Below are 13499 nucleotides of genomic sequence, written 5' to 3'. Positions count from 1 at the left end.
ACACCTCTCTCATCTGCTCCTCAGAGTGGGTTAGACCTCCCCTAAGAAGTCTACTGAGTCTGTCCCATCATCTAGTTGAGGGATTGCCTGCCTTTTCTTAATAATGCTCCTTGTTATGCAAAACTAATTTGTTTATGTCAAAGATCATAAACTCACCTGCACACCTGAATTGCCAACATTTAAAAATCAGAATGTTTTACTTAAAAGTTTAGACTTCAAGCTTTTTAGAAATCTGGTAACACTGAGCTCTTAATCCATCCTCAGAGTGAAGGCCACCACATCTATTGCATTGTCACAGACTACCTGTTTCTGTTGGGTTACACTTGCTTGGGACCATTTTGTCTGAACCTGTGAACACCTATGTTTATCGCTGTGGTCCAAAGTTTATAGCCATGGAAGCTTTTGGAAGAAGTGAATTTTAGAGCAAAGATTAAATCAAGGGTATGGGGGGTCCAATCGATCTCCAAGATGGAGGAAGTGCGGTCTGTCAGAAGTTCTGCCGTTTTCCTCTGCAGCTGAGAAGGAAACTCCAGGGCACTGGCACATGCCCTGTAATTCCAACACATGGAAAACTGAGGCAGAAGGACTATGCCAAGCCTAAAGCCAGGTGTAGTGGCCCACGCCTTTAATCCCAGCACTTGGGGGCAGAGGCAGGCGGATCTCTGAGTTTCAGGCCAGCCCGGTCTACATAATGAGTTCCAGGTCAGCCAGAGCTACATAGTGAGACCCTGTCTTGAACCACCACCACCACCACCCCAAAACAAAACAAGACAGACAAAAACCAAAAACAAAACAAAACAAAACAGAAAAACAAATCAAATGAGCAAGTTCAAGGCAAGGCCAGTCCAAGCTCCAGAGGAAGTTCTAGGACAACATGAACGTTTATTTTTATGTTACGTGCTGGGTGCTTTGTTTGAGTGTTTATCTGCACACCATGCACATGAAGTAGAGGCCAGAAGAAACTGTTAGAGTCCTTGGAAGCAGAATGACAGAAGGCTAGCCACCAGGTGGTGCTGGGAATTGAACCCCGGGCCCTATGGAAGAAAGTCAGTGCTCCTGCTTTTAGCCATGAAGCCAGCTCTTAAAAGCAAATCAAACCATCATAACAAACGCAAACAAAAGAAGAAGGATAGAGAGGAAAGAGGGGTAGAAGACTCGGCTTCCCACCTTGCTTGCTTTGCTGAGGCTGTTGACTCTGCTTTCTGTATGTCACCAACCACAGACAGCAGCACACTTCCTAACAGGCCCAACTCCTCCTCCCCTCCCTCCCTCCTCCTCCAAGGAGCAAGATTAAACCACACAGCAGAGAGGTGGGGCTTAGCTCAGGGCTGGGGCCTTACCTAGCCTATGCAAGCTGCCTTGGTTGATCTGCAATGAAACCAAACCCCCAGCAGCCTGTTTCCTGCACCAAAGCACGCCATTCCTAGCTCTGTGGTGAAAACAGGCTGGATTCCAGGGTCGTCCTTTTCTTGCTCTCTCTCCCTCCTCTGCTCCAGGGCATAAAACTTTCTATTTGTTCATCGCCATATTCTCAGCACTGTGACAGTACCCGGGCTCACAGTATGTACTCAATAAATGTTTGTTAAACAAATGAACTTGTCCTACCCGAGCCCATGTGACAGAGCAACCATTATTTCAAAAGGTTTGGTAGTTTCTGAATGGTGGTAGTGAGTACATCTATCTGTGTTACGTTTCATTTACTACATAAGGCGTGCATTACCACCTCCCGGTTTCCTACTTTTTTTTTGGTTTTACGAGACAGGGTTTCTCTGTATTGTTTTGGAGGCTGTCGGTCCAGCCTGGCCTTGAACTCACAGAGATCCACCTGCCTCTGCCTCCCGAGTCCTACTTCTTAACTATGGGATAGGATCTCAGTAAATGGTCCAGACTGGCCTGGACCATGCTGTATCCTAGTCAGGCTTCCAACTTCTACCTGCAATCATGGGCCTTAATCCCTGGGCTCAGCCATGCACCTATCTTTTGCAGTAAATGCGCATGGCTCCTTTCCTATTTTAGGAATAAGAACCAAAGGAGCAGGGAGTTTGTAGAGCCAATGCCAGGCCCTAGCTGAGGACTTCCTGCTTTAGCCTTTTCTCCTCCATTACACTGCTGCTAGCTTCTCTGAAATAACCTACTGGCTAAATATACGACGCAGAAGCAGAACAGGGAAGCAATTTGGCAGGGATCAGCCTTATTTTTAAGAGTCTAGAAGAGACGTGAAACAGTCTAGGATGTCGAATGTGATGATTTCCTTCCTTCCTTCCTTCCCCAAATACTACACTATATCTCCAGCATTGAGGGTAGGGGTGGGGGGGGGTGAAGGGTGGCACACAGAACTACCCCACATATACACTGTGGCTTGTATTTATCAGGGGCATCTTTACCCAGACTGTGATCCTTCCCTTCCTCTGAGCAAACCTGGATGTGAGTCGGCTATAGAGGGAGATCCTGTCTCACTCCAGGAAGCTGCAGAGGATGTCTTAACTACTTTACAACACCGCCTCTAGCCATCCATTGGGAAATGGCTGCTTACCACAGTATTTTTGTTGGTGTTTATGCCTTTTTACTACGTATGCAAGTCCCACTTAGAGAACTCTGCAACATTTCCCAAATGCAAATCTCATAGAACCATAACCTTTGGTTCTAGTGTACTAACCCAGCGCAGCATGAAGGTCAGACACAAGCGCCTAAGGAATCCTCAGGTCAGCATGGCCAGATGTTGGCACAGGTGGACAGTAAGGAACAGTAAGACCACTTTGACCCAGCGAAAACACTCTACTCAGAACAGCTCTGATCACCGCTGAGACCAGAGATAGACACTGCCGGTTGAAACTTAAAACCCAGGACCTAACACATCAAAAGAAGTCAGAACACAAAAGTGGATCTGTCTTTGAAATACTTGCACTTATGAAATTTTCTGCATACTTTTTTGGTGCTAGGGATTACACTAAGGCCTGGTGCAGGCTAAACAGGCCCTCTGTCACGGAACCATCTCAGGCGCCTTCCGCTAGAGAAACTCTCCAGTCCCGCTAGAGGTTGAGAGAAACTCTCCAGTCCCTTTGCACACAGCTTTCAGCAGAACCTCAAACCTAGTCTCAGTTATAAATTGCAAACTAAGTCCGTTGTAGTGGAGCATGCCTGGAATCCCAGTACCTGAGAGGCTGATGCAGGAGGATTTGAAGCCATTTGGTATACATAGGAAGTTATACGCCAATCTGGACTGTGAGATCTTAAAACACATACATACAAAGTAGCAAGGTGTGGATGGTGGGCGGTGCCCAACTTTAATCCTAGCACTCATGAGGCAGAGACAGACAGCTCTCTATGAGTTCAAGGTCAGTCAGGTCTACATGTAGAGTTCCAGGACAGCCAGGACTACACAGAGAGACTTTGTCTCAAATAAAATAACATAAACCAAAGCAAAACACAACCAAAAAAGTTGCAAACTAGCCTACAGAATCACATTCACACAAGGCTTCGTTACAGTGTTAAGTATCAGCTAAGGCTGGGAAACATGCTAACCACTGCTTTAGGGGACTCATTAACCTAAAAATGGAATACTCAAGCAACAGAATACAACAACATCATTAAACAAAATAGAAACACTCTACAAAATAAACCAGAATGGGTTTCAAATGAGAAAATCAGGTTGCAGGATACCAGAGAAGGGGTGGGGCATAAGTTAAGAATATATAGTTTCTGGACCTGGGTAAATGGCACAAAGGGAAAAGAATGGTTGCTGTGCAAACATGAAGTCTGAGCTGGACTCCTCAGCTCCCACATGAAAGAACAGGGTTTGAGCATGCACACCTGTAACCCCACAGCTGAGGGACGGAGACTGCTGCATCCTGGGAGCTTGATGAATAGCCAGGAGCCTCGCCAAAAGAAGGAGCCTCCGGTTCAGTAAGAGACATTGACTCAAGGGAACAGAGTGATGCCCTACTGTAGTCCTCCGTAAGAGTAAGTACCCCCCTACAACCTCATATACCTCACACTCACGCACCACAGACACTCATATACCACACACACTCATATACCACACACACACAATTAAGTTTATAGCTTCTTTCTTTCTTCAGGGGTGTGTGTGTGTATGTATTTAAGACAGGGACTCAGTAAGTATCCTTAGCCAGCCTAGGCTGAACATAAACTCATAGAGATCTGCCTGTCTCTGCCTCCTGAGTGCCGGGATTAAACACATGCACCACAACATCCAGCTTTATTTTCTTTTTTTAATATTTATTTTAATGTGTGCCTGGGTGTATGAATGTGCTCATGTGTGCAGGAACTCATGGAAGTGAGAAGAAAGGTCAGATCCACTAGAAATGGAGATACAGATGATTGTGAGTTGCCATCTGGGTGCTGACAACTGACCTCTGGAAGAACAGCAGGTACTCTGAACCATTGAGCCATTTCTCCACCCCCAGTATAATTTCTTACTTACACACACACACACATACACACACACACACACACACACACACACACACACAATGGTAACAATAGTAACTAAAGAAAAAGAAGCCATGAATTTGAGGGTGGGACACAGGAAGGGTTGAAAGGATGGGGAAGGTGAATGATATTTTAATTTTAATTTTTAAAAATGTAAAAAAATGAAACAAAACAAACCAATGATTTGATGCTTGTAGAAAGTAACACTGGATGACTGGGATGGGCTAAAGGGACGTCTCCAGTCTCCCTGTCATCCTTTTGAATTTTAAGGCAAGAAAATATAATTCCTATTCAAACTAAAGAAAATTTAATTTTATTGCTATTTATTTTTGTGCTTTTGAAGAAGGGTCTCTTCTATATAGCCCTGGCTGTCCTGAAACTCACTACGTAGACCAGACTGGCTTTTAACTCATAGAGATCTACCAAGGATTAAAGTGCTGTGCCACCACACCTGGCTTGAAAAATCAGTCCTTTAAAGAGAAAATTACACTAAATAACTCAGGCATAGTAGTGCACACACCTATAACCCTGCACTCAAGAGGGTGAGACAAGAGTTGAGGGTTTAAAAGACGTTGTGTTTTAACAAGGGGAAACAAACAAAAACCAAGAATCTTGTAATCCAGTGAGTCTGGAGAATGTAATTCAGAAGAAAGGAGAGAACAAGCTACAAGGGAAAAAAAAACAACTTCTGAAAGTGCCCTCTGACCTCCACAGGTGTGTGTGTGTGTACGTATTCATGTAAAAAAACAAACAAAAAAACAAAAAAAAAAAAAAAGAAAAAAAAACAAAGCTGGGAGCATGCAGCCCAGTAGCAGGGAATCTGTCTACCATGCGTGAGGCCCTGAGTTCCTTTCCCCAAAATATTAAATTGGACGATATTTTAAAATTAATGAAGTTCTTCTTCATTCAGGAGATGAAAAGGAGGGAATACATTCACCTTTTCCAGAGAATTTCCAACAAGTCTTGCTTTCAGCAGGGGCTCACTCCCGTCATCCAAGTCCTCAAGAGGCAGAGGCATGAGGATCACAGAGTCCAGGTCAAAGAGACTATCTCATAAGACACAACAAGTCAATAAACGAGAACTTCAACTCTTTCCTCCCATGACAGTCTAGTACTCTGGCATACAGACTATAGAAGGAGATGGCTGATTCAGAGGCGTGCTTAATTTGGTCATACAGTCAGTGGCAGACATGACATCTTTCTTAGCTACCATCAGGAAACAAACAGCCCATCATCCTGGCAGTGCAAGCTCTGATTTTACCATCAGGAAGGAGAAGAACAAGGAATCCACCTTTGTTTTAGTCTTTATTGTTGTTTTTGGTTTCTGTATGGACGTATATGTGAAGGCCACAGGTCAGTATTCTTGTTTTCTCCAATTACTTTCCACCATGCATTTTGAAGCATGGCCTCTTACTGAACCTGGAGCTTGCTAGCTCGGCTAGACTGACCAGCTTTCTCTAGCAGTCCTCCTAAAGCTCTGCTTACCCAGCTCTGGGATTACAGGCATGTGATACTAAGACACCAGGGTTTTACATTGTGCTAGTGTTACAAGCTGAGGTCAAGAACTTTGCCAACTGAGCCATCTCCCCATCTTCATTCATTCATTCATTTTTGTTTTTTTGAGACAGGGTTTCTCTGTGTTGCCCTGGTCATCATGGAACTTGCTCTGTAAACCAGGCTGACCTTGAATTCACAGAGTTCCACCTGCCTCTGCCTTCCAAGTGCTGGGATTAAAGGCGTGTGACACCACCACCCAGTTTAATATGATTCATGTAAGACAAGGTAATGTAAGAGCACATAGGCCAGGCTGCATTCAGATTTACAATAATACTCCTATGTTAGACTCCCAAGTGGTGTGTGACTTATAGCCATTAGCCACTATACATACATTGTGCAAAATGTCTTTTGATAGCTGTTTGTGTTCAGAAGTGCAAACTGGTCAGAGCTTTCTAGTCCTATCTCCTCATCTGCTGGATAACTTAGCAGGTCCCCTAGCCTCTTGGAGCCTTAGCTATCTGCTTGAAAAAATGGGGTTAACACTAGCCACAAGATGCTGTGAGAATTAAGTAAGGACAGCTACACGAAGTGCTGTTCACAGAGCAAACTCCCAAGCTGGCATTTTCTGTCCTGAGCGTTGAGTCATCCTGCTTCAACAAGGGACACTTCATGGATGGGCTCACTCATCACACTCCCTGTCCTGTCTACTCTTCTCTTCCTTCTTCCCATGCTAGGTTGCTCATGTTGACCAGGCACTACACCAAGTTACTCCCTTATCCCATAAGGTATATGGAGCCAGTCTCCGATAAGGTATATGGAGTCTGTCTCACCATCTTCCTGCCTTGGTCTCTGAATGCTAGGATGACAGGCAGGTACCACTGCCCAGTTTTCAATGGAAATGTTTTAATGCCATATGTAATCTCAGCTCTCAGGAAGCTGAGGTAAGTTAATGAAAGGGACAAGACCAAGGTAGACTTAAGGAGTGAGATGGGGTTTGAAACAATAGAAACTTTTTTAAGTCAGGTATGGTGGCACTCATATTTAATCCTAGCACTGGGGAGACAGAGGCAGGCAGATCTCAGATTTCAGAGTCAGCCTGGTCTACAAAGATAATTCCAGGACAGCCAGGGATACACAGAGAAACCCTGTCTTAAAAAACCAAAATGAAAATAAAATTTAAAAAGGCTAAGAAGTATAGTGACACAGGCCTTTAATTCTCATACTCAGGAAACAGAAGCAGGAGGATCTCTGTGAGTTTCAGGACAGCATGTTCTAAATATGGAATTCTTGGACAGCCAGGGTAACACAGAGAAATCCTTTTAAAAAATAGTGTAAACTACAGCAATTGTTATCATCTGAGACAAGGGACTTAAAACTGGTGAACAGGGTGGGTTTTCTCCGTTCCTTCATCAAACTTAAACAGGCCTAAAGTCATATACCACTTATCCTAAATGCAGAGAAACTAAGACTTAAGTAAATTAAATGAAGAGCTAGGAAGGACTTGACTGGGGTGCTGCATTTACACATCACATGGGAGGCTGGACAAAATAGATCTAAAAGGCAACACAAAAGGCCAAAACTATGCACAGCATCAATAAAGACCAGTCTGGATGAGTGACAGCTTTAGGGTAGAAACCACAGCTTCTCCATTATTCTGCAACCAGCATCAGCCAGATCCAGACCTTCTGAAAACTTTAGAGCCCTGTAGCAGCAGAGTACACTCTAAAAGTCAACTAGCATTAGCCCAATAATTCTTGAACTCCATCATCTCCAAGCTGTCATTCTTTATGACGTTGTCCTTGCCTGGCCTACACATGGTTCTTTCAGCAAATGTCACATCTGGAAGGCAGGATGGAGTTAATAGGAAAATGTCGTGTCCCCTAAGCCACTAGCATTTGCATCACTGCTTATAAATCTTAAACAATTCCAGGGTCTCTTGGTGGGGTGTCAAGTATAGACTATTCTGGGGACTACAATGGGGACTAGCTTTAGAAAAGAATATAAAGAAATGTCTAACAGGTGGGGCTCAGAGCTCAGTGTGGAGAAACACACCTATAATCCCAGGACCTGGGAAGCCGAGGCAACTGGATTTCATAGTGAGTACCAGCAGCCAGGATTATATGTCCAAGAACAAACAAACTTAGGATGGTTCAGTGATAAAGCAGTTACTTACCTAGCATGTATAAGGCCCTACATTCCCCTGGAATTTTCATTTCATTTTTAAATTACATTTATCTACTATTTCTTTATTTTGTGTATGTGGTAGGGGTAGAAGCCAGAGGACTACTTCTGGAAGTCAGTTTTTTCCTTCTAGCGTCTGGGTCTCAGTAACTAAACTCAGGTCATCAGCCTTGGCAGCAAGTCACCATACCCACCGTGCTGGCTAGTTGTCACAAGTTGACATAAGTCACAATCGTTCAGGAAGAAGGAACCTCAGCTGAGAAAGTGCCCCCAACAGACTGGCCTGTGGACAAGCCTATGGGGCATCTCTTAATTGATGACTGAGGTGGGAGGGTCCATTCCACAGGGCCTGGTGGTAGCAGCATCCCTGGGCTGGTGGTCCTGGATGCTGTAAGAAGGCAGCTGCAAGCCAGTAAGCAGCTCTCTTCCAGAGGCTCTGCTTCAGCTGCTGCCTTAGGGTCCCGCCTTGGACTCCTGCCCTGACTGCCTTCTATGATGGACTGTGATTTGAAAACATGACACCAAATAAACCCTCTCCTCAACAAACTGCTTTGGGTTAAGGCTTTTTTTTTTTTTATCACAGCAAGAATCCTAACCCTTTAAGACATTCACTGAGCCATCTCACCAGCTCAGTAATACTTTGAACTAAACAAAGTGTGTGACTTTGAGAAGGCATGCAACTAAAGGGCCCTGAACTTCGGGCATAGTGTCATGATAAATCTAAGGTTGCTGTGGTTGTTTCAATGTAGTTGGCTTCCATAATCTCATAGGAGTGGCACTACTAGGAGGCGTGGCTTTGTGGAGTGGGTATGGCCTTGTTACAGAAAGGGTGTCACTGTGGAAGTGGGCTTTGAGGTTTTCTATGCTCAGGATACTGCCCAGTGTCTCAGCTGACTCCCTGTTGCCTGCAAGATGTAGGACTCTCAGCTACTCCTCCAGCACCACATCGGCTGACATGCTCTCCACCGTGCTGACAATGAACTGAAAGTGTAAGCAAGCTACTCCAATTAAATGTTTTCCTTAGAAGAGTTGTCATCGTCATGATGTCTCTTCATAGCAATAGAAACCCTAAGACAGTTGTCTAATTTCTTTCCTTCATCATCCTTTCAATCCAGGTAACTAGCTCCATCCCTACCATCTAGCATTCACTACATTTGAGGCATTAACTTCCTAAATTCACATCCATACTTAAAACATGGGGGCTGGTGAGATGCCTCAGTGATTAATAGTACTTGTCGCTATTATATAGGACCAGCGTTCAAGTTGCAGGATGTACATGGTGGTGCACAACCATCCGTAACTCCAGTTCCAGAAGATTTGATACCATCTTCTACTTCCTCAGGCACCATGCATGCACACACACTCGCTTACACACACACACACACACACACTTCACACATTAAAAAAATGAACATATCGCCAGGCGGTGGTGGCGCACGCCTTTAATCCCAGCACTGGGGGGGGGGCAGAGGCAGGCGGATCTCTGTGAGTTCGACATCGGGCTGGACCGATAGCCTCCAAAACAATACAGAGAAACCCTGTCTCAGAAAACCAAAAAAAAAAAAAAAAAAAAAAAAAAGAACATATCTTTAAAGAAACAAAAGCTGGGGGCTGGGGATATGGCTCAGTTGGTAAGAGTGCTAACGTAGCATGCATGAAAACCTGGGGCTGATCCTGAACATAGCATAAACCAGTTATTATGGTACAGGCTTGTTATCCGAGCCCTGGAGAAGTGAAGGGCAGAAGAACACATGTGCAAAAGCCATCTTGTTTGTGAGTTCAAGCTCAGTCGAGTTACATGAAACCTTGTCTCCAAATAAATGAAAACTGTGCTTGGGCTGAGGGCATGGCTTGGTAGGGGAAAACAACAACAACAAAAAAAAGCAAAATTAAAGATTGTGCTTCATCTGCAGATTTTTACCTAAACTGTGATAAACGTGCAGCATTTTTATATAAGGTAATAAAACAATGTATGACTAACCTGTAGAGCTGTCTGGTGATGACAGTTTCTCTTGTCCTCTCCCTCTACCCTTTTTGAGACAGTTTCATGTAGCCCAGGCTGACTTCAAATCCTCTGTGTAGCTGAGGAATTCTATCAACTTCTGACCCTCTCCCCCACTCTAATTCTAAAGTACTGGGATCACAGGTGTAAACCACCAAACCTGGATCTCAGCTCTTGTTTTAATATTATTTTTGTTATTTTGTGTATGGGTGTTTTGCCTACATATATGTCTATGTATCATGCATGTGTCTGGTGTCCCTGGAGGCCTGGAGAGAACCCTTTGGAACTGGATTTACAGACAGCTGTGAACCACCATGTGGGTGCCAGGAATTGAATCTGAGTCCTCCGAAAGAGCAGCCAATGCTTAACCTCTGAACCATCTCTCCAGCCCTTCTTCATTTTAATTTTTTTAACTTTTTATTTTGAAACAGGGTCTCACTAAGTTACCCCCAGCTGGCTTTGAATTTTTGATCACCCTGTCTCAGCCTTCCAATTACCTGGCATTCCAGGCCTGCCACCGCCAAGAGCTGGCTCAGGAACCTAATTGTTACACAGAAGAAATAAACCCTACAGGAATAGTCTAATTTAATATGGACACTGTGATTCAGTGGAGGGGTTCTACTAAAATACCCACCCTACTGATGAAGAAGGACACCCAGGACTTAACTCTGCAAGGTCACGAATGGTACTGCTGGCTGTGAAGGAAGGTTTTAAAGAATGCCTGAGTTCAGGGCTCTTTCCAACTCAAAAAAGGGACTGTGATCTTTGGCTGCCACCTTTTTCAGGCACTACGCCCGGGGACAGGGCTTCGGTTTGACTCTGAACGCTTCTCTCTCAGTCCTTTTTCCCACAGCACCCCCATCACCCTCCCATCCAGAGGACAAAAAGACCGCACAGGACTGCACAAAGAACCCATACACAAGATAAGCCGAGGCCGTTCTGTGGGTGCTGTGGGGATGGGAACTAGCCTCTCTGTGGGGTGGAGGGGCAGCTTTCCTGGGCAGCTGACTGACTGGATGAGTCATCGAGGTTTATCCCATCATTTGCATCATTCCTCACTTCTCCCCTTTGGGTGGGTGATAATGTCACTAGCCACAATGGCATCTGTCCGGCACCGCTTTACCTCCTCACAGCAGGCCTGGCCTTGAGCTGGCAGCACACAAGGAGGAAGTCTTCAAGCAGCTCCTAGTGGCTGGCTGTCAGCTTTCCCAGCTGACTCAGCTGGCCACCACCCTCTAGGGCCACCCACCCGCCTCCAACCTCTTAACTTTCCATTTCCAGGCCTCTCTCGGCTGCTGGCTCCCGGGGAGGGAGTGCCCCTCCCGCTGCCCGGGGCGCCAGTCTGCAGCCTGGGCTGCCAGGGCACCATGCCCATTGCCTGGCGGATTGGTCTCTGGACAATTACACTCTACTGTCCCCGAGTTCGGAATATAGGTCAAGGTGCTCTCGAAAGGACCCAGGGGAGGATCACCTGACCCGGAGGTGTGGTGACTCAGCGGGAAGGATGGGGAGGGAGGGGCAGCTCTGGAATCTCCCCTCCCGGCGGGGCCTGCAGGAGAAAGAGGAGGTCAAGTTGCCTGTAAGGCTGATTATCAGCAGAGGAGGAAGAAGCTGCTGGAGACCGAAGGAAGGATAAGATGACCTGTGGTGACCTATCTGAGGTGGCATCCAAATCCTCTCCAAAGCAGCTGTCATCCCACGAGCAGCTAAAACCACCCGCCTCCCACTGTCTCTGCGGCTGTGAACACCTCATTAGCCACCTCCCAGCCAAAGTGAGAAACCAAATTAACATCCTGGATCAATCCAGACTCCATTCACCCAGACCTCCAGAGAAACCAAGGCCACTGGCATATCACACAGAGGCAGCTACCCCTATCGGCGGCAATCTGATTGTGCCCTGCTCTCTCCCGATTTTGAATATGAAAATCACTAACCCATTTTATTGTAGGTGTCCACATGGCAGGAGGTTTCTTTCCGGGGAGAGGCAGCAGCTGCTTGCTCGGTCCCAGACTCACTTCCTCTGGCTCCAGCTGCCGGTTCCTACCCGCCAAGCAGGGAGTTTCCTCATTCTTGGGGTTCTGGCTGCTGTGCTAGCCACCCTCATCTCCCACCCCCAGCCGCTCACCACCCTCTTCGGGTAGTGCTGCTGGGACTCCCGGGCTCCATGAGTCACAGCCAGGCTGGAGACAGACAGCAGGTTTCCTTTATTAAATCAGCCTCCTGCCCTGCTCACCACAGAGGGAAGCTATAATTACTTGTTTGGCCCAGCTCTGAGAACTGAGTGAGCCACAGATGATGATGCCTCACTGGGAGGGAAGTTTCTACTTTCTGCATCTAGTGCACCACCACCCCTCTGGTAATAAGCATAACTGCCAGGGGTTAAGGACCTGTTACACAAATATCCGATGTTTTGCCTGTGTAATGGGGTGCCTTGGGTCGGGACACCTAAGGCTGATAATGCCAGCTATATGCAAGCTGCCAGGAGTTTTCTGTTGTTTTGTTTAGGATACAAAGACATTCTGCTTCTTTGCCAGAGTCTATACTTGATGAGGCAGACTGTTCAGTGCTGCTTTATAAGAGATAAAGGAAAAGAGAGTAAGACATTGCTCTGGGTGTCCAGGTTAAGGCTGTTTTATCTTTTAGCCCCAATAAGCACAAAATCTCAGTCTTCTCAGCTTCTTGACCCATCTAGAGAAATGTGTGAAATATGAAAAACTAGCTGGCTACGAAATTTAAAAAGCACAAAATCAGAATACTAAAGTCAGTTCTCATGATGTGCTCCATTTCCCATTCATTCATTCACCCATTCATTCATTCTTGGATTTCAGTCATCCCACTGACATTTTTGGGGCGATCTGTGTGCCAGGCATCAAGAATGTATGAGTGCTAAGTCAACAAGGTATAGACAATTATACAAGTCAGTAAAAGATGCAATAATAATCCCAGCACTCAGGAGGCAGTGGCAGGCTGTTTCTCTGTCAGTTCAAGGCCAGCCTGGTCTACAGAAGTAGTTCCAGGACGGCAAGGGCTACACAGAGGAACCCTGTCAAATAAATAAATAAATAAATAAATAAATAAATAAATAAATAAACAGTACAATAGAGGTAGTAATTGTGATTAATAACAGAAAAATAGTAACAGGGTATTTTTTTAAATAAAGAAGGAATTCTCGAATACCTCTTGACATTTGAGAATAATCTGTAGGTTAGGTCTGTCTCACAGTGAGCTCCTCAAGTCTGCCACACATCTACTGAGAACCCATCACTGATTATGACTTAGATGAGCTATATTTGAACATTTTAAAAGTTTTTAAGCTTTGTTTTTTTTTTCTTTATTTTATGTGCATTGGTGTGACAGTGTCAGATCC

At 45.3% G+C, this 13499-nt stretch overlaps 1 protein-coding gene across 4 annotated transcripts in view; it reads right to left on the bottom strand.

The window, feature by feature from the left end:
* The window catches only part of Chd9 (chromodomain helicase DNA binding protein 9), a 212040-nt gene that overhangs the window by 155632 nt on the left and 42909 nt on the right, over positions 1–13499 (bottom strand). Inside the window, exon 1 of one of the 4 annotated variants that reach the window (XM_021232462.2) lies at positions 12067–12396. The exons of the other annotated variants lie outside the window; for them this stretch is intronic. The gene's annotated coding sequence lies outside the window, so the exon portion shown is untranslated. Of the gene's footprint in view, positions 1–12066; positions 12397–13499 lie in introns of those variants that run through there. 4 annotated transcript variants of the gene reach the window in all.

This window comes from Mesocricetus auratus, unplaced genomic scaffold, assembly GCF_017639785.1.
Source record: "Mesocricetus auratus isolate SY011 unplaced genomic scaffold, BCM_Maur_2.0 Super-Scaffold_100045, whole genome shotgun sequence".
Taxonomy (NCBI): domain Eukaryota; kingdom Metazoa; phylum Chordata; class Mammalia; order Rodentia; family Cricetidae; genus Mesocricetus; species Mesocricetus auratus.
The sequence above is the reverse complement of the archived record's forward strand: the minus strand, read 5'-3'. Positions and strand labels throughout refer to the sequence as shown.